The sequence below is a fragment of the Rhagoletis zephyria genome, unplaced genomic scaffold (assembly GCF_001687245.7).
Source record: "Rhagoletis zephyria isolate East Lansing unplaced genomic scaffold, Rhagoletis_zephyria_1.1 Rzeph_scaffold_02235, whole genome shotgun sequence".
NCBI classification, from domain to species: domain Eukaryota; kingdom Metazoa; phylum Arthropoda; class Insecta; order Diptera; family Tephritidae; genus Rhagoletis; species Rhagoletis zephyria.
The window spans coordinates 45,588-54,029 of record NW_016159319.1 but is presented as its reverse complement, the minus strand read 5'-3'; the positions used below and the strand labels follow the sequence as shown (position 1 = coordinate 54,029).

Sequence of the window (8,442 nt, the reverse complement as noted above, 5' to 3'; positions counted from 1 at the left end):
TATTAGTTCCTTGCCCGTAAACTATACATCCAACAAAAAGGCATGGATGAATTCCGAAATATTTGAAAAATATTTGAGAGAATGGGACAGGGAACTAAAAAAGTCAATGAAAAAAATACTGCTGTTGGTTGACAACTGTCCAGCACATCCCAATGTGGCTAATCTTTCATCAATTAAGCTCGTGTTCCTACCGCCTAATACAACATCTGTTTTGCAGCCGATGGACCAAGGAGTTATTAAAAAGCAAATTTCGAACCTCTTTAATTTTTAAAGCCACTCGCGATATAGAGTCAAAAAATGAAAGCAGCATTACGATAATAGATGCTATAGCCTCATCCTGGGACCGTGTTACGTCAACAACGATTTCCAATTCCTTCAGACATGCAGGGATAACAAGCGAAGAGAGCTTATCGACAGGTTCGGACTACGATGACTTTTATGACGATGATGATATACCTTTGGCTGACTGGATAGAAATATTCAATGAACGAAACATAATTCCAGAAAATGTCACATGGCAGGATTTCGTGTCTGTAGACGATGCCATTATAACTAAAGACGAGCCAACATTGCAGGAAATTGTTGATGATGCAATCAATGATATCGCTATAGCTGACTTCTCTAGTGATGATACCGATGACGAGAATATTTTCGTACCTCCTTCTATTTCTGATGCATTCAATGCAATATCTACAATAAAAAAGTTCTTAATGGTTAACAATCATTCTTCTAAAATTAAGCAAAACATTTTAGATATTGAAAAGGAGATGGAAAATATTTTCGTTCGTCAATAAAACCTTAAAAAAAAAAACAAACAACTATTGACCAATATTTTTCCAAACAATAAAATGTACATATGTATCTATACAAAACAGCACAATTGTTAATTTTTGTAAATTTTTGCTTTATAGGTATGTATCTGCTTATAACGTCGTTCGGTTATAACGACCAAAACTCTTGGACCCTTCGATGTCGTTATATCCGAACTTAACTGTACTTAATGTTTACGAGAGTGTTTTTTTTTCAAATAAAAAGTAAAATGGACATAAGCGTTGATTTATTTTACAACGATGAAAATGTTGGTCCCAAAACTGATGTGCTGCGCATACGAAAAAGGCTTCGTGATCACTCGAATCCTTTGGAACTTCCAAGCACCAAGTAAGAAAAATTGTAGCGACAATTGAATGGGATTTTAATAATGTTTTTTTGCAGATTCATAAGCTACTTTCGTTTAAATAAGGAAGCATTTGCCTTTTTGCTAAACGAGATGGAGGAACATTTCCAGAAACGTGTGCGAGGAACGGCTGTACCTCCCATATTGAAATTATGTGCAACTCTCAGGCTCCTTGCTAACGGCAGTTATCAAAAGTGCAGTGGAAAGGATTTTAATGTTTTTATTGCTGATTTTCGCTATATTTTATGACATTTTTTTTTTTGAAGTTTTCTCGAAATATAGGAGGTATATTGGCCAAACTGACTTCAAATTCGGATTCTGCGGGTTGAAATACATAACCATAGGTAGGTCCGGTCAAATGCACATCACATTAAATTTTTTTTTTTGTGTGCCGGTATAATCGACACAAATTTATCAAAGCATCAGTATCGTTTACTTACTGAGGGCCATTTTCTAATGTAAGCAGTAAATTTGCCTTTACTAACAGGGCAGATAAATTGTTCCTCACTTTAAACTGTTTTGGTTTTCTTATCTTACCGGTAAAAATTAATTTTTGGAGGTTGCATCGGGTGAGCAACAACTTATCGATTCGAGAAATTAATGATGATGAGAAAACGAAAACCTAATCTAAATCTAAATCTAAAGGTTAGATGAGAAAACGGCCCTAAAAGTTGTTAAGCTTGATCTGAATTTTAACAGTTTTTTTTTTTTATTTTATACATATATTAGGTGGCTGATTCGGATCCGGCGTCAATAAAGTATATACATAACGGACTTTCTATTTTTAATTCATCCCAAAGAGTATATACACTGGCGATCAAAAGTGAGTGCATGATGATTTTTGTCAAATATTTACACTGTTTTTCAAGCTAAAATTTTTTTATTTATTACTTATAAAAATTCGGTTCATGCTTTAATCAAAGTCAAACTTTCAAACTGTATACAGAATTTTGAAAAATTCATCAAATTTTCATCAAAATTTTTAACTTTTTAATCCAAATAGTTAACAAATTCTTAGGAATGCTGGTATCTATAACCGTGCGCAAGTGCTTAAAAAATATATCAGAAATTGACGAGAAATTTAAAGAGTTTTTAATTATATGGATGATGTAGGCGTGGTCGCTAGTCGATCTTGCCCATTTTATGAGCAGAAGTTGTTAGTCTTTCAAACATAATTTATGCAAAGTTTCATCCCGATATCTATCTTAGCTCTTAATATAATAATTAAATTACCCTACTAGAGCAGATTGGACCACTGTGCGGCGGCGGCGACACCAAATCGAGGCCAACCCTTTCTTCATTTATATGCAAGAGTTTCGGCAAAATTTAGCGAAAAGTGTCGACAACAAGCAAATTACAGTCCGACAGATACAAACTGTAGAGATAATCGCAGTAGAATACATCAAATTTAAAAAGACGGAGCGAAGGTAAACTTCCGCGATGTAACTTTGTATTATGAAAACAATTAAATAAAATTAATGTACATATTTTACTTATTTTTCATTCAATAAGTATTGTCGCGACTGCGACTTAGGCAAAGCGAAAGGGTTTACGTTAAACAAAGCGATAACACTTGATGCGTGATATGAATGTTTATTCTGCAAGAATTCATTAATTAAAGTTCATACAATGATTAGGTTAGATTTTATAATTCTTACCGCAGCTTTGCACCCTTCCCTCGCTTATTAAATTCAATATTAAAAAGGCTGTTTTAGATTGCGCTTTGACAAATGTCAAAAAGGAGAGAGAGTAATAAGGCGAAAACTTATAAGAAGAAGAATGGGTGCGCAACGTTGGTTCACAACCCAGAGTTGTACTAAAGTGTATCTTATGGCTAAATATAAGAAATTGAACGAAAGTTTAAACAGCGTTTGCCAACAAGCATAGTATATGTTTGTTTATATTTTTTTATTTTTTTTTAAATATAGATATAGTTTTGTGGTGTATTGAATATTANTGCGACTTAGGCAAAGCGAAAGGGTTTACGTTAAACAAAGCGATAACACTTGATGCGTGATATGAATGTTTATTCTGCAAGAATTCATTAATTAAAGTTCATACAATGATTAGGTTAGATTTTATAATTCTTACCGCAGCTTTGCACCCTTCCCTCGCTTATTAAATTCAATATTAAAAAGGCTGTTTTAGATTGCGCTTTGACAAATGTCAAAAAGGAGAGAGAGTAATAAGGCGAAAACTTATAAGAAGAAGAATGGGTGCGCAACGTTGGTTCACAACCCAGAGTTGTACTAAAGTGTATCTTATGGCTAAATATAAGAAATTGAACGAAAGTTTAAACAGCGTTTGCCAACAAGCATAGTATATGTTTGTTTATATTTTTTTTTTTTTGTTTTTAAATATAGATATAGTTTTGTGGTGTATTGAATATTCATTTTTTTGTGAACTCTTTGCACCACTGTCATTTGCTCTCAGAATTTCGGCTGAATAATTTCAATGACATTTGTTATTGTCGAGCTATTTGTAAACCAAATGATAAAAGTGGTGCATTTTAGGAGCTGGTGTAGTTTTCGTACTAATTTCAATGAATAAATAGTACCAATAGTTCAAGCTAATCAGATTCGTATGAGAATCCATAAATTGACACCAATTTATAAACCAGTTGTGTTACTTGAGTACATAGGCAGTCTTCCCTAACATAACATCAAAATTGACTGTATAGTTCAAATCGGAACGGGTGAAATGTCGAGTTAAGCGGCTGAATAATTTCAAGGACATTTGTTATTGTTAAGCTATTTGTAAACCAAATGATAAAAGTGGTGCATTTTAGGAGCTGGTGTAGTTTTCGTACTAATTTCAATGAATAAATAGTACCAATAGTAGAATATTCTTTTCTATTCAAGCTAATCGGATTCGTATGAAAATCCATAAATTGACATCAATTTATAAACCAGTGTGTTACTTGAGTACATAGGCAGTCTTCCCTAACATAACATCAAAATTGACTGTATAGTTCAAATCGGAACGGGTGAAATGTCGAGTTAAGCGGCTGAATAATTTCAAGGACATTTGTTATTGTTAAGCTATTTGTAAACCAAATGATAAAAGTGGTGCATTTTAGGAGCTGGTGNAATCCATAAATTGACACCAATTTATAAACCAGTGTGTTACTTGAGTACATAGGCAGTCTTCCCTAACATAACATCAAAATTGACTGTATAGTTCAAATCGGAACGGGTGAAATGTCGAGTTAAGTGGTAAGTGTAATCATTAATGGCAAGCAGCAAATGCGATTCGATTTTGAAATTTTAAAGTTTTATTAAAAATTTGGTAGCTTAGAGATTAGTTCCAGCAGTAGCAACATATATAGGGGTATCACCAAGTGGTAACAGCATCGCGACCAAAATTAACTTCTGGAAAAGGAGCGACAACCACCACATAGCCCTCAACGCGCCACCGGGCAGCCTTACCGAAACTCCACTCCGCACCAAGTTCCAGTAAAATCTACACAAACGCAGCACGCTACGACGCCAACAAAAACCAAAAAAAAATATATCTGTTGAAATCTATAGGAAAAAAGGTCCAAGGAATGATTTCCGATCAATTGTTAACCAAATTCGATTCAAGTAAATGGTCAGTACTTAGAACCGGAACTATCGGGTCCAGATATAAAGATTGATCCGCACTAATGGCCTACGGCATCACGACTCATTTAATTGGAGCGACTGAGCCTGGAGAACTCCTCAAATGAATCTTTTGTGATACACTCGCTAATGAAGCCGAACAAATGTTCATGCAGCCTGATGAAGAATATGCCGAACCAGACTCCTATTTCCCTTACCAGATCGATTTTGGTATCAGTATCAGAAGTGCTTATTCCGCTCGATTAAATCCTGCAATTCATTTCTTTTGCAACATAATCGGGGCTATACTCAGCAAAGAGAAGTATAAATGCGCGCATGATTTTGGAAATATAACGGAAGTACTAACGATTACGCAACTAGTAGGATACGTATTTGGCACTCGAGTTAGGTTGGCCTTATTTTAAGTTAGTGGAATTGGAAAAACTCAAGCGGAGATGAATCAACAAGCAGAAGACCGCGCCAGAGATATGAAGGAACCATATCGAAGAAGCCTTTCCAAGCACTGCTGCTGAATGTGGTAATGTAATTCATTTAATTAATATTAAAAATTTTACGTCCTAAAGTTCCTCAGACGTCGAATCAGAAAAACGGCTAAGGCGAAAACATCCGTTTACTTCTTCCTAGCAAAAAATAATTATATGTAGAACAAATAGAGGAAACAAAATTAGCAAACATATCCATCAAATTGGTTCAAAAAAGAAAGACCCAAAACGGTCTTACGTCCAAAGAACTCTAATGACAAGAAGATATGTCTATGTTTGGATAAAGTTACAGACACTCTATCAGAAAAATGTATTTCTTACGGTATTGATGTTGCAGACATTGCAACTGTTAACCCCTTAAGCCTATTTAGTAGAACCCAAGGCACCGTAAGGAATCCGACCAACGCAAATGACATATAGGCTGCTGAGTGTATACAGGCTTGCGAAAATAACGGATGATGTTTACAGAAAGAAAGTGACCAATCAAACTGAGTCTCAACTCATAACCTATAGATGCAAGGAAGCATCTACCCTATCAGTGTTGGTTTTCCATAATCGAAATTGGGTCAATCATAATGAATTCAAAAAACTAGTCGCTATGGTTGACATGTACTTTTGCTGATTCGAAAATAATAAGTACATATAAGTATATTTACTTCTAAGTTAATTTAGTTTTCGTCATCTACATCTGCTTTAGTAAGGATTTTAAATTAAATTACTTAATAAGCATATATTGTTAATTTTCATTAAAATTTTAATGATCAAGAGTATATTCCGGTATGATTATTTTAATTCTGTTCAACACTACAACAGAAAAGAAAAACAACTGGAGTAACAAAAGCCATGTTGATTTACTCAGTAGGAGAGTACATGGTGATCAACCAAAAGAAGATACGTCAATAATAAATTCCAACGAAAGGTAGATTAAAACAACCCGGAGGCATATGCAATAATATGGCCCTGATAATTGGCCAGCTAAATTAGACATGGACGACCGTTACAACCAGGTAATGACACCATTTCAGATACCCAATCGCACGCCATTAACAATGGCTTAAACATGGGCGAAGCCCGTTAGCCTGTTAGGCCCTGCGATTTGTTTGCGTTCACACACACGCACGTGGTGGTGGAGGTGGTTGTGTTATTGGAGATCTTTACCATACGATATTTGAAATGGTTGTTATCAACAAATATTTTCATATAAATATAAGTTTATGGCAAGTTCAAGTAAATGTCATTCTTAGGCGAACTGGAAAGTAGAACGTTTAATTCAGTGAGCGGCAGTTCAATAAAATCGCATTCGTATAATTATTCGGTGTCAACGTGTTCATATAACTATTCTATAGACGAAAATGGTGCGAACAATGAAGTCATCGAAGGAAGCATTAAGACGCAAGAATCAAATACAGACCGAAGATATGTTGGAGGACCATTCGCAGATGATGATGAGTTCCTCATCGTCCGAGGACGAAGAGCCAAAAGTACAAGTTCCCAGAGGACAGTGTTCGAGCAGCGAAAAAGAGGACAGCGACGACGATTGTCAAGAGATTCCTCCGGGTCAGGAAATTCAAATGAGAAAAACGGTGACAGTGATGATACCAGAAGGACAAAAATTATCAGAAGATCCTTTAATGCCGTCCTCTCCGGAAGTAGTAGTGGAGAAGGAGCATCACGAACCGAAAGTTGGGTCCAACAGCAACAGCAGCAGCAACAAAGCAATGTTATTAATAGACTTGATAGAATTAATATGGACTTCGATGTTTTTGAAAATAATTATGGAAGTTCTAATCAAAGTAGAAAGAATTTATGTTAAAGAGAGAAACTTAGAAATGAAACGTCACGTTATCATAATACAGAAATTGATGTTGAGTATATTAAAGAAAATCAAGATGAATTCGATCGAATCAAAGAAGTTTTCGTTCAAGGCTTTCGTAAACTTGTGCCAAAAAGAAGAATTATACATGAAATTTATGAAAAAGCCCTTACCGAACATTTTGGTAGAGAAAATTATTCAGATTTACGAGAGAAGCATCGAGGAGCCGTGTTCATCGTCTGCGATCACGAAGAACACTATCATGTCATCCACGATTGTACCTACCACAACTACGCATGCCGTTGCTCCGTCATTGAACGATGGAAGGCAAGAAAAAGTGTTGGGCGAAGATTTTCTAGACGAACTTCTCCCAGTATCGAGTACTCCATCGAACATTGGGTCAATCTCGCAATCTATTGCGAGAGGGACTCAAGACAAATTTGTACAATGGACATCGCCGGGCGAAACTGGATTCCATGTCATAAAACTCGATGTTTACAATTTTTCCAAGATTGCAAAATTGGGGGAAAAAAATTGGTGGAAGGAAGCCGAAGTGCGGACAACCTTCTTAACGAGTTCTCCACTCGATCCGAATTACATTGCAATTCAAAAAATTCTGAAGAATGCGGCGAAGCAAATAGTCAACATAGAGGGGACGAAAAAAATGGAAAAGCCGAAAAACTTTTATTATGGCTCAAAAAATATGCAATAAGTCCCCTCTCACACATATACTCAACATCAATTTGGTTAAATTCGAAATGGAAATTTTTCAATAGAGTTAGCCCTTTAATGTTAAACATTATGAAAATTCATGGTTCATTTTATAATGATCTAAGTGTTGCTGAATTATATACGCATTTTTCACAATTAGATCCACAAAATTTAATATTAAATGCTTCACATTGTAATATAAATAAATATTATTATTCTTTGGAAAAATCTATAAAAATATTAGATAATTTAATATCTTTTCAATTTAATAATAATGAAAAAAAAATTTATGAATTTTATTATGTATTATTCAATGTTTTAGATAAGAAAATACCAAAAAAAATAGTATATTTATATTATCACCGCCAAATTCCGGTAAAAATTATTTTTTTGATGCAGTAGTACATTATTGTATCAATTATGGACAAATGGGCAATTTCAATAGATATTGTACATTTCCATTAATGGAATGCGTCGATAAACGTATAATACTATGGAATGAGCCAATGATGGAGCCATCTGCTTCGGAAACATTAAAATGTATACTTGGTGGTGATACTTGCAATGCAAAAATCAAATACCAAGGAGATGCAGTAATTATGCGCACTCCAGTAATAATATTATCAAACAATGATATATTTCCAAAAAGTGAAGCTTTTC

The 8,442-nt window shown here is 34.8% G+C and overlaps 1 protein-coding gene across 3 annotated transcripts in view; it reads left to right on the top strand.

Annotated features, from left to right (window-relative positions):
* LOC108366337 (negative elongation factor A) overlaps window positions 1-8,442 on the top strand; it is a 71,788-nt gene that overhangs the window by 24,986 nt on the left and 38,360 nt on the right. The gene's annotated exons all lie outside the window — the stretch shown is intronic.